Source organism: Cetorhinus maximus, chromosome 22 (assembly GCF_964194155.1).
Source record: "Cetorhinus maximus chromosome 22, sCetMax3.hap1.1, whole genome shotgun sequence".
NCBI classification, from domain to species: Eukaryota; Metazoa; Chordata; class Chondrichthyes; order Lamniformes; family Cetorhinidae; genus Cetorhinus; species Cetorhinus maximus.
In genome coordinates, this window is record NC_135900.1 from 18,508,632 (window position 1) to 18,521,260 (window position 12,629).

The following is a 12,629-nucleotide window of genomic DNA, read 5'->3' on the forward strand; positions in this document are numbered from 1 at the left end:
TGTATATGTAAATACAATGATTAGATGTTTACCTGCTGCATTGCTCAGTAAAGTTGCATCACCATGCTAAAGTTTCATAATGAACACTCTTCTAGATGCCCAGCTGAGGGAACTTCTAGATATTAGTTGCTTTTTCTCTGGTTTGGCAATTGTTTTGACGAGAAACAATGGCTTTCAATAAAATGCGTGTTCTATGGCAATTAAGGTGCAAAGTATGGCCGAAGAAGGAAAGATTGCCATTAAAAACTTCATTTGTTTCCTGAAAAACTTTAAGAAACTGAAAGACAACTCTTACTGGCTGCAAGAGCAACCAATTGCTGTGCTTTATTGCACAAAATTTCCCTTGGGTGTGAAATTCTGGTAATTTCCATCTCACCAAAGGGCCCGGCAAAGTGAACGCCGACATTCCACATAGTTTAAATAACAGGCAGCACGATGATGCATTCTTTTAAAAAAAACAAATCAGAATCCTGCCATTTATTTAAATAGCATTCACCATCTAAACAATCCACATACCAGAATGTGGCTGCCAAAATATCTGCCTCAGCATTTACAGTAAATGGTAATTGTGTATTTAAAATCACACACCTACAATGATGTGGGATGTATGCCAGGTTTAATACTAACCTTGCTGTCTACTCTTTTCTCAAGTTACAGCCCATCCTTTCCAGGAGTAAGTTTCTGGGCTGCTAATGGTCTCCTCACGCTGTTATATGCTCAGATTAAAATTATGCTCTAAAGCAAAAAGCATAGCCTGCAACATGTGACCTGAGGCAGGAGTTTATGACTGCTTTCCTTTATCATTGGGAGGCAGTCATAAACAATGCCAGACGCTGCCTCATCAGCATGAGTAGGATGGAGTCTCAGGAAACATATCTACCCAAACAGTGAAATCAGAAAGCAGCTGAGCCAGTTTGACCAACCTCATAATAATTACAAAGGCAAAGCATGCCCAACAGTGCGTTAAACCCACAAACGGAATGCAAGCTTTTCAAACAGTATCAAAGTTAAAATGGAAAGCAATTTTATAGTAGTTAATAAGTTAAAGTGTTACCAGGACAAGACATTCTGGTCTCAAGTTATTCTGGAAAGAGCTGTTCACTCTCACTAAACACTGCGCACAATTTCAAAAATAAGTCGGGGTGGTTATCAGATATATCTTTGTGTGGTGTAAATATAGCTGCTGTCTTGCACTTCCGCTGAACTCAAACACGACAGATTAAATACATGTAAAATAACTTATTTGCTGCTCTCATATTACTAAACAAATCGAGTGTTTCAAAAGTAACATTTTCACAAAGCTATTCAATTTGCGATTTAAAAAAATTAGGAATCTGCCCACAATTCCTCTCTGGCACAATGAAATGAAACTCATATTACCTTATCATCTTACATTGGCTATACTTCCATCCATGAGGCTATACTTATACCAATTACACAGACTCTAATTTCAAAGTTTACACTCAGTGTCATGCACTTTCCGTAAGCGGCCACTGAGGATTTCTTTTAAATGAAATGCATTGATGTCAGATAAAAACACATAGGCCAAGATTTTCCTTGCTCGCCAGCTTCGGGCATGTTCGGTGGCATGAGCGGACAATATGGCGCGATCGGTTTCACGACAGCGTGAAACCAGTTTGCGATTGGGCGGGGCCGCATTTCCCGCCATCGGACGTCGAGAACCTCATCGTAATACATCAGGCAATCTTCATAAGGCCAGCCTGCCAGATTCATCCCCCCACTACTGGATCATCCGCCCACATCAGCGGGAAACACGCCAACATGTTTCACAACAGCACATAGGCAACTTGCACCTCGCGGGCTGCACTTCACCCAGGACTTCGAGGTTTGTTTGCCCACCTTGCTTCAGCCAATATTCGCAGCCATCAGCGCCAGGCTCCGCAGACAGCACCACATCACTTTTAGGGGAGCTCACGGGTAGGTCTCTACCTATCAGATCAGCCACATGTGGATGGCTTTTCAATGGCTGCAGGGCAAGGTCTTGATTGGGGAAGGGGGAGAAGTGGCCTCAGGCAAGGGAAGAGGCTGCAGGACAAGAGCTGTGCTGGGGAAGAGGGGTATCCCAGGGTGTGTGTGGGGGCACATGTTGATCTGTGCAAGTGGCCTCAAGATGGTGAGGGCTGAGGAGGCAGTCTCCACAGCAGGTGAGGCCAGACGGAGATGTGATGGTGTGTGTGTGTGAAAATGGGTGGTGATGTCTCTTGGGCTGGCAGTGAGTGAGATGCCAGTGAATATGTGATGGGCTTGAGTGTGTGAGTTTAGAGTGATAAGATGGTTGCCATACCCTGGCTGCACTGTTGAGATCATTCATCCTCTACCTGCATTAACACTGACCACCACCTGCCATGTTGGATTGATGATGCCGCTGCCCATCCTGCGACCAGAGCAGGGTAGAGGATATTACAGCGGGCCTCCATGGCATCCAAATGGCATTCCAGTGACGTGTCATTAAACCTGGGGACTGCAGTCTTTTTGCCTTTCGTGGACGTCTTCCCTGCAGTAGTTGAGGCCTGGGAGCACTGGGATGTGTGCACGCGGCTGGACTTTAAACATGGCGCCCGGCGTGATGAAGCGGCGAGGTGATGGCGTGGCGGGCAAATGAGATCCCTCACACAGTGGAAATGGCGTGTTTCCCAGGAGTGCATAAGTAATGCGGCGGGTTTGGGACGATACAGCACAAAAACCCGCCATCGTGGCTGGCGGGTGAAATGATGTTTTACCCATCCGCTACCGCACTTAGTGCAAATCTGGGATGATTCAGCCCATAATCGCCATATGTGGAGACTCCAGCCTCCCAACGATAGAGGAAAATTGTTATAAGTTCCTGTTTGACTGGGCCACTGGATCAATTAGTAAATACACAGCCTGTTGTATCCTGAACCCTACAAATTACACTGTAATATTAAATTCTGAATTAATTCGTATTCCCCAATGTAAAGAATAATAGTTAAACACAGCAAACCTATGATTCAGTCAATTTTAACCATCACATAGAAATAACATAAAGCACTGAAATAAGTGTGTGATAACGCCCAGTATCCATATCAGTTACTATAATTACTGAATCACATTTTACCTTCTCCTTTGGTTGGATGATAGCAAGCATTTAAACTTGAGGAAGCCGCAAGTGGTGAATAAAGGAGAGGGTAAAGTAGAGGTAAAACTGAAGAACATGGCTCATGTTTATTGAGCATTGATTAACTATGTCATTCTTACCGTTGCTGCTTTGGGGAACATTTCTTGTGCAAAATGGGTGGGGTGTTGATTTACACAACAGTAATTCATGGTTTATGAACATGTGGGGACTTTTCAGAGAGATGTGGGAAGGCACTAAGCCTATAAGTGCAAGTTCCTTTTTTCCCATCACTTGAGCAAGCAACAGAAAAACCACCAATCATCTGACTCAGCAACAACAAAAGAAAATCAGTAAATGAAACGAGGAGGCACCACTAGGCCATTCAATTCTAAAATTACTATGAAATTTCTCAGTGTTACTGATATATAGATTGTAGAATGCTCTAACTTTAACACGTAAAGGGAAGTTTAATGACAAAAAGTGTGAACGCTATCCCATTACTTAAAAAAGGTTACACGGCAAGCAGCTGAACTGGACCAAGAATGTCCGAGGTTCAGTCCCTGTTCTGTGCTGATTTGGTTCACACCTGGAGCAGCAATCGGCATCCTGCAATTGACTTCGCTGCCCTTGGGTCAGGAAAGAGGCACAAAAACAGCCAGGTGCCCTAATCCAGTAACATCTGCTGACAGTATATGTGTGCGCATAAACAAGCTCCTTCAAAATGTCATACCATGAACTGATGCAACACACAGACACACTTAAAAAGTGTAAAAGCCTTAAGATCTTGATTATCTTCTGCACAGATGGTTTGGATTGTTCTATGGATTAAGATATTGAAATGGTTTGGGTCCAATTGAGTTAACATGCTTAAGCTACATCAGCACGCCAGCAACTTCTCTCAAGCTGTCTGCTACATATATTCATTAATATGCATCACAATTAAGCATTGGGGGTTTACTGGACCATTGATGGTTTGCTATTATTCATGTATCTAATCGGTTTTAATTCAACATCTGCTGCATTAATTAGTTTTCTATTTCTAACCTCTTCGCAATAATTGTGTTTGTTTGAAAATTGTGATATGCAATTATCAGGGTTTTTTTGAGTGGGGTGTGTGTGGGAGGAGAGGAGAGGAACGGTATCAGTGACAGACACCCTGACAACCTAATAACACGTGTTGAAGCAATCACTCACAGCTCAGATGACCATGGGTTTCAGCCACATCCTCAAATCAACTTGTCATTGTTTTGAGATGAATTTGAGCCCTGGCTACAAGATTATAGGGAGGGGGATAGGCAACAACCATCTCATTTGATACAATTTGTCACTAATCACAGGCTAGCACTGACAGAAGCAATTAAAAAGTCTATGGCCAGAATTTTCCGCTCCCGTTGACTCCGGGAGACGTGAGCGGACAATATGGCGAGAAGGCCAAAAATCGGTTTCATACCATCGTAAAACCAGTTTTGCGATCGTCTGCTCCACCCATCAATAGCTGGCCACGTTTTCCGTCGTCTAACTTCAAGAAATTAATTTTAATGTATTTGCATCTCTTAATTGTGCTCTACTCACCGGAATCACACCCCCCCCCACCTCCCCCCACCTCAAATTTACCTCCTGCATCAGCATGACTTCAGAGCGGCCTGATTTACAACCGCCGTTAAAAGGCATGCGCCTGGCATCCTGAACTTTGAGGAGATTTCGGAGGTGAGTGCACACAACCTTGCGCAGCACTTGCAAGGATCACCCATAAGACATCAAGGAAGAGGCGCCACACATTTGGCAGGGGCACAGGTAAGTCGCTTTTTCCCGGCTGTCCTTCAGTGCAGTGCCAGGTCCAGGGCTGGGTGGGGTGTGGGGGTTGGGGGTTGGGGGGGTGGCGGGGGGTGTGCAAGGCAGCACAAACTGATGGAAGTACACAAGCGTATGCTGGGGTTGGGGAGGGGGGCAGTGATGGATGGCGAGGGAAGCAGCCTTGGAAAAGCTTGTCAAAAGTGAGCATTCTTCCACAGAGACTGTTCAGCAGCAGTTCCATTGACAGGTTTGGAGTTGGGCCTCTGAAGCCCACTCAAGCAACACAAAAGCATGAACGTGCCACCAAATGCCCCAGAACTTTTCACCCCTCAGGTGCAGACTGCAAATTAATATGCGTTTTAGGGGTCTGCAGAGCAATTGGACAACTGGGTAAGTTGTTCAATCCCTTTGTGAAAGGGTGGCCATGGGGCAGTCAAAGGTGCAGGTGCTCACAGCCCCTTGCAATGTCTTTAAGGTTTGGACCAGTATACATTATGGTTCAAACTGACAGCGCAGCCTTGCAGTGCAGGTTAGGAGAATGTCTGTGCCTGATTTGAGAGCACAGCATGCAGTCCAGTGGCCAAAGTTGCCACCAATCAGTCAAGTGGAATGGGGCGGAGGTGGGTGGGTGGGATTTCGGACAGTCATGAAGCGCACTACACACTGGCCATCCAAATGGTGGCCTGCGCTCTCTGGCATGCGTAAAGAGGCCTTCAGACTTCACCAAGAGAGGTTCTCAGGACACATATACCAACCCACGTGTCTCTCTCTTTGATCCTGCAGAAAGAGAACATCAGGATCCTGGTGCCTGGTGATTTGGCACTATGGCCATAAGACCATAAGACGTAGGAGCAGAAGTAGGCCATTTGGCCCATCGAGTCTGCTCTGCCATTCTTGAGATCATGGCTGATCTGATAATCCTCAACACGACTTTCCTGCCTTTTCCCCATAACCCTTGATTTCCTCACTGATTAAAAATCAGCCTTGAATATACTTAATGACCCAGCCTCTACAGCCCTCTGCAGTAAAGAATTCCACAGATTGACTACCCTCTGAGAGAAGAAATTCCTCCTCATCTCTGTTTTAAATGGGCATCCCCTTACTCTGAGATTATGCCCTCTGGTCCTAGACTCTCCCACAAGAGGAAACAACCTCTCAGCATCCACCCTGTCAAGCCCCGTAAGAATCTTATATGTTTCAATAAGGTCACCTCTCATTCTTCTAAACTCCAAAGAGCACAGGCCCAACCTACTCAACCTCTTCTCATAAGAAAATCCCTCCATACCCAAGATCAACCTAGTGGACCTTCTCTGGACTGGCTTCAATGCCAGTATATCTTTCCTTAGCTAAGGGGAACAAAATTGGAAGAGAGAGGCCAAAGTGAACATAGGCCGCTTAGAGAATGAGGCTGGGGAAATAATAATGAGGAACCAGCGGCTGAGAAGTTGATTATTTAAATGGAGAAAGACTGCAGAAGGCTGCAGCATAGAGGGATTTAGGAGTCCTTGAGAATGAAGGACTAACACAGTGTTATAGGTGTGGTATAACTAATGCCTTGTATAGTTTTAGCAAGACTTCCCTATTTATATATTCCATTCCCTTTGAAATAAAGGCCAACATTCCATTTGCCTTCCCTATTACCTATTCAGCTTGTATGTTAGCTTTTTGGCATTCACTCTCAAGAACTCCTAAATCCCTCTGTGCTGCAGCCTTATGCAGTCTTTCTCCATTTAAATAATATTCAACTCTTTTGCCATTTCCTGGTTCCCCATTATTATTTCCCCAGCCTCATTCTCCAAGCAGCCTATGTTCACTTTGGGCTCTCTCTTCCTTTTTATACATTTAAAGAAGCTCTTCCTGTCCGTTTTTATATTACTTGCTAGTTTACCCTCAAAGTTTATTTTCTCCCTCTTTATTTTTTTTTGGTCATCTTTTGTTGGTTTTTAAAACTTTCCCAATCCTCTGGCTTACCACTAATCTTTGCTACATTGTACATTTTTTCTTTCAAATTGATACTGTCCTTAGCTTCCTTGGTTAACCATGGTTGGTTTATCCCCTTCCTTGAATCTTTCTTCCTCACTGGGATATATTTTTGTTGGCAGTCATGAACTATTTTCTTAAACATCTGCCATTGTTCATCAACTGTCTTTTCTGCTAAACTGATTTCCCAGTCCACTCCAGCCAACTCTGCCCTCGTTCCATTGTAATTACCCTTATTTAAGTTTAGCACAGTTGTTTCCGATCCAAGTCTCTCACTCTCAAACTGAATGCTAAATTCTACCATATTATGGTCACTGTTTCCTAGGGGATCCTTTACTCTGAGATCATTTATTAAACCTGCCTCATTACACATTACCAGTTCCAAAATAGCCTGATCCATGGTTGGATTCACAACATATTGTTCTAAGAAACTGTCCCAAAAACACTCTATGAATTCTTGCTCATGTCTACCTCTGCCAATTTGATTTTCCCAATCTACATGAAGATTAAAATCACCCATGATTAATGTACTGTATTTTTTATATGCCCTCATTATCTCCTGATTTATTCTCTGTCTTACAGCATAGCTACTGTCAGGGGGTCTATAGAGTACTCCCGCCAGTGTCTTCTTCCCCTTGTTATTTCTTACCTCTACCCATATGGATTCTACATCTTCCGATCCAAGATCCTTTCTTGCTATCATATTTATTCCATCTTGTATTAACAAAGCTACCCCACCACCTTTTCCTTCCTACCTGTCCTTTTGAAAAGTCACATACCCCTGAATATTTAGTTCCCAGCTTTGATCTCTTTGTAACCACATCTCCATAATGACTATAAGATCATACCCATTAACCTCTATTTGTGCCGTTAATTCATTTATTTTGTTCTGAATACTACATGCATTTAAGTAAAGGGCCTGCACACACAGCTGAAGATCCATTGTGAACCATCACTCATAGGTGCCTGGCTAGACCCAGGGTCTAAAGACAGTGCTTGTCATTCCTGCAGATGACTGAGAACCAGTGTCACTAAAGGCTGTGCATGTCTAGGGAACTGCTGCAGGATTTGGCGCCACAGAGACATGGAGGGAACACGCGACCAGTGACCGTGAAAGTGACCACGGTGCTCAATTTTTATGCCAGTGGCTTCTTCCAGGGCTCCACAGGTGATCTGTGCAGAATCTCGCAAGCCTCCATCCCCAAGTGTATCCAGGAGCTCAAGGATGCCAAGTTCAAGAAGGCAGTCGACTTTGTGCATTTTGACCAGGGTCAGGCAAGACAGGAAGCAAGAGCGCTGGGATTTGCGGCGATCTCTGGTTTTCTACAGCTGCAGGGTGCCATCAACTGCACTCACATGGCATTTAGATCTCCGTGGCAACAAGCAGTCAACTACATCAACTGCAAGGGCTTCTACTCGCTGAATGTTCAGCTGGTTTGCAACCACCACAAATGCATCCTAGAGGTCTGCACACAATTCCCAGGGATCCTCCATGACTCCTACATCCTCAGCAGGTCTCAGATCCCTGACATCTTCCAGGGTCCACAGTGGTTGAAGGGTTGGCTCCTCGGGGACAAGGGCTACCCACAGAGGACCACCGTGCAGTGGCCTCAGAATGCAACAGATAAATGGTATAACAAGGCTCATGGCGCAACCCGGACTTTGGTGGAGTAAACAATAAGCATATTGGAATTGAGGTTCCAATACCTTGACAGGTCTGCTGGAGCCCTGCAATACAGTCCCCGGAGGGTGCCGCGCATGTATCTTGTTACGTGCTACACAACCCGGCGCTGCAATGGGGGGGAGGACCTGACTGAGGAGGAAATGGAAGAGCTGCATATCTCTGCCAATGAGGAGGACATCAAAGGGGATGAGGTCCTCGAAGGCGAGGATGCCGGTGATGAGGTCATCACACTGGCCAGGCAAGGCAGGTGCACTCAGGAGGCCCTCATAGCCACAAGATTCATGGAGGATGATTAAGAGATGCAGAGAGGACAGCCCTGACATCCTCACCTTGCATCTGTGAACATTTGACTTCTGTGTGGCTGATGGCAGCACACATACCCTCAGTGCTCAGGCTCATGTCATGGAGACACAGTGGAGGCCCTAATAGTCTTGAGGATGATGATGACATGCAGTGAGGACACTCCATAGATCTTCACATATCCTCTGTGAATGTCTGGTTCCTGTCTGGCTGAGGGCAGCTTGCTTGTGCTCTTTGATCAGAGTCATATCATGGAGACACAGCCATAAAAATATAAATGTACCTGATCCTTTGGCAGCCTTCATCACCTGTCCCCTTCAGGACCACACCATCAGCGGACACAGAAGCTGAAGAAATGGGGGGCCAGCCCCACCTCAAAGTTGCTGAGAGCACACAGAGAGAATGATGGAACTCTGTGACGCCTGCCCACAACATTCTGGCAGCAATGACCAGCACCATCGAAGTGCAGACATCATTAATGTGTCCAGTGAGTGTGAAGCCGGACCATCACTTTGCTCTGAAGGTTACACACTGCACAGCGAAGAGGCCCTGGACTGAGACACCTGTTTTTATCTTGTGCAAGAACCAAGGTTTTCACATCTAAATGACACGAACACTGCTCATCATAACAAGGACCCATAGACAAGGAGACGTTCTTAGGAATTTATTTACTATAGTGAACATTATGTACAAGGACTTATTGCCTGTGCCCATGTGGTGCAACTACATCTTCTTAACCTTCCTAACCCTGCCGCTACGTCTTGGTGCTCCCCAGACATCCACAGTGGAGGTGGAGGCAGCCTGCTGACTGCTACGCCCTGATGCTGTGATGACTTTGGCGGGCGCCCTCTGGAGGGCCAAGATCTGGAGAGCCCCGGCCTGGTTTGGGTATCCTGCTGTGAGCCAGCTATTACCTCCTCAGCCTGTGGAGCTGGAGATGATGGGGTCACAGGAAAAGGGGATTTGGATAAGCCAGGCACTCCCGGAGTCACCTGGGTGGATGGCCCTGTGTATTGAGTTACTGGTCCTCCTCCTTTTTGGTGCACGATGGCCCCTGGCTGACTCCTTGAGGAGAAGGGGAATCTGGAGTGAGATTGAGCTGCCTTGCACCCCTTTCGCGTTGACAATGTTGGAGGCCAACTAAAGCATCAGCAATGGAGTTCAGCCCGTGCAGCAGTGTAGGACCAATGTCCTGCACCAAGTTCTCCAAGGCGGCCGCCATCCTGCCAGTGTTGACCTCGATGCATCGGCATGCCGGCGCTATCACCTCAGACTGAAGATGGACAGACTCCTCCAGCGTCCCTCGCAATCTGAGGAGTGCGTCAGACATCCCTTCCTGATATTCCCATGATTGTCTTTGAATGTCCAATAACCGATTGAGGACCGAGCCCAGAGGCTCATCATCTGACACAGACTCAGCAGATTCCTTGCCTTCAGGAGTAGAACAAAAAGGGAAAGGGGTAGGGTTGTTGTGGGAATGAGGAACTATGGAGTGGAGGGATTAGTAGGGAATCTGATGGGAGTGAGGTGGCGAATAAGGCAGGGAGTCACTAAGGGCCACATGCTCCGTCATAGCCCACGCTACTGAATGCAGCCATTATTGGCTATCTTTCCCACCACATTTTCAACACACTAAATGCAATATCAAGGGGAATCGACTAGAATTCTTGAGGCTTCATGCTTATCATACCTGGTTCTTCTTGTCATGGTTTAGCAATTACTCTATGACATTGCTAAGGTTTGAACAAGTAACATAAATTATATTAGCATGGTACAGGTTTCTACATTAAAAATATGCTATGTAACTGCAAGTTGTTGTTCTTTAAATAAGCAACACCTTTACTATTTTCAGCAATATTAATTTTGTCCATTTGTGCTGCTCCTACTATCTGTACTACAATCTCCAATCTATCTCGGGCATTCCCCATACCGCCAGCCCAAACCTCCGGCCGCAGCTGCTCTTTGCAAAAGTCTGCAGCTCCTACCACAGCCAATTTTGAACTTTTATCACTGTCGGCATTCTTCCTTCCGGGTAAGATAATGGAGATGCAGAAAATCAAATCTATTGAGGATAGGGTAGCCTCATGTGGTGTAGTTTTACTGATGGCTGAAGGGACCAATCTGTGAGAGGCAGGTCCTGCCACAGGTACCGATGTGCAGTGGCTATCAGGAGTTATTGTGGGTTATTGTTTTCCGCATTAGCCAAACTGCTATAGCCACTGATTGTCGGGGTGGTACTCGCTGTCCTGCAGGTGATGCCGCCATTTTCCACGGTCGTCAGCTAGTGTCTCCCAAATGCGAGAATCAACACTTAGGGCACTCATGTCACACTTGCACGCGTCCTTGAAGTGGAGCATTGGCTGTCCGACTGGTTATCTGGCTCCGGCTACCTCGCCATATCCTTGTGAATGTGCTTGCACCAGCAAAACTGCATCTGTTTGATGAGCGCCAACGTACATGGGATCTTTGCCTTTGAGAGGACTACGGCATTCATGATTTTGTCCTTCCATGAGATGCCCAGAATGCGCCACAAGTAGCAAAAATGACAGTTGTTGATCTTCCATTCTTAGTAGCTGTAAGTTGTTCACGTTTCACAGCCATGCAACAAGGTGCTGAGAACACAGACCTTATAAACCCGCATCTTGGTTCTGTGAGTCAGCTTGGTGTTATTCCGTGCATATTTCATGAGTCGGCCAAAGGTGATAGCTGCAATTTCTCTATGTGTGAATCGAGTTCTACATCAAGAGACAGGTTATCTGTCACCATAGACCCAAGGTAGCAGGATTTGATAACCACGTCCAGCAAGGTGTTATTTAGTCTGATCAGAGACGGAGATGTGACACCCTTTCCCATGACCATGATTTTTTTGACACTTAGGCCCAGATTTTCACTCCTGGGGCGGGTGCACAGAGACCGGAGAATTCCCAGCTCCGTAAACCCAACCTTTAAAAATAGCTGCCTGGACATCAGATTTTCTGAGGGGGGCTGGATTAGAAGTCGGGGCAGGCGACTCCGAAAAACTGAGGAGGATGCTGGATGCGGAGGTGGGCTGAGTGGAAGGCCTGTCTCGGGGATCCTGCACTGTGTCCAAAGTTTAAAAATAAGGAATAAAACATGAAACACCCCTCCAGGTCTCACACCCCCTCCATACTACCCATGCCCCATCTATACCAACCCATGACACCTCATGCCCCTCACGGTCCCTCATGGTCCTTCATGCCCCCATGCTAAGGGATGCCCCCAAACAACACCTATGTCCCTTTATGACCCTGTGCCAAGCTAACCCCCCCACCCACCCATACCCATGGCTTTCTCATGCCCTCCATGCTGACTTATGCCCCTCCGCCTACTCCATGGCCCTTAATAGCTCCTATGACAACTTAGTGCCAACTCATGCCTCCACCCACCACCCTTTGTCCTTACACCTACCATGTCAACTCACCTAGTATCCACCATGGGCAGACCACAGGACCGTTGCAGAGATGACATAAATTGCATTTCTATAAAATAAAGTTCTATAAAATAAAGTTCAAAGTGTCTATAACAGAATTCGTCATATTGAAAAAAAACTTTCATTTATAAAGACACAGTTATTACATTTACATTCCTTCAACTAATTAACAACAAACATTTGATTCAAGTCAACAATCCCTTCTAACAACAAGCATTGGAATTCATAGTCTCACATCAAAGAGCCTACAACCACTTGTAGCTGTCAATCAAACTGTGAAATGGCAGGTACCCTGCTGTGATAATAGATGGTTGTGATATCAG

The 12,629-nt window shown here is 45.9% G+C and overlaps 1 protein-coding gene across 4 annotated transcripts in view; it reads right to left on the reverse strand.

Annotated features, from left to right (window-relative positions):
- The window catches only part of tmem117 (transmembrane protein 117), a 383,404-nt gene that overhangs the window by 345,714 nt on the left and 25,061 nt on the right, over positions 1 to 12,629 (reverse strand). Inside the window, exon 2 of one of the 4 annotated variants that reach the window (XM_078567892.1) lies at positions 2,306 to 2,395. The exons of 1 other annotated variant lie outside the window; for it this stretch is intronic. The gene's annotated coding sequence lies outside the window, so the exon portion shown is untranslated. Of the gene's footprint in view, positions 1 to 32; positions 233 to 627; positions 797 to 2,305; positions 2,396 to 12,629 lie in introns of those variants that run through there. 2 more of the 4 variants (XM_078567890.1, XM_078567891.1) reach the window with 2 other exon arrangements.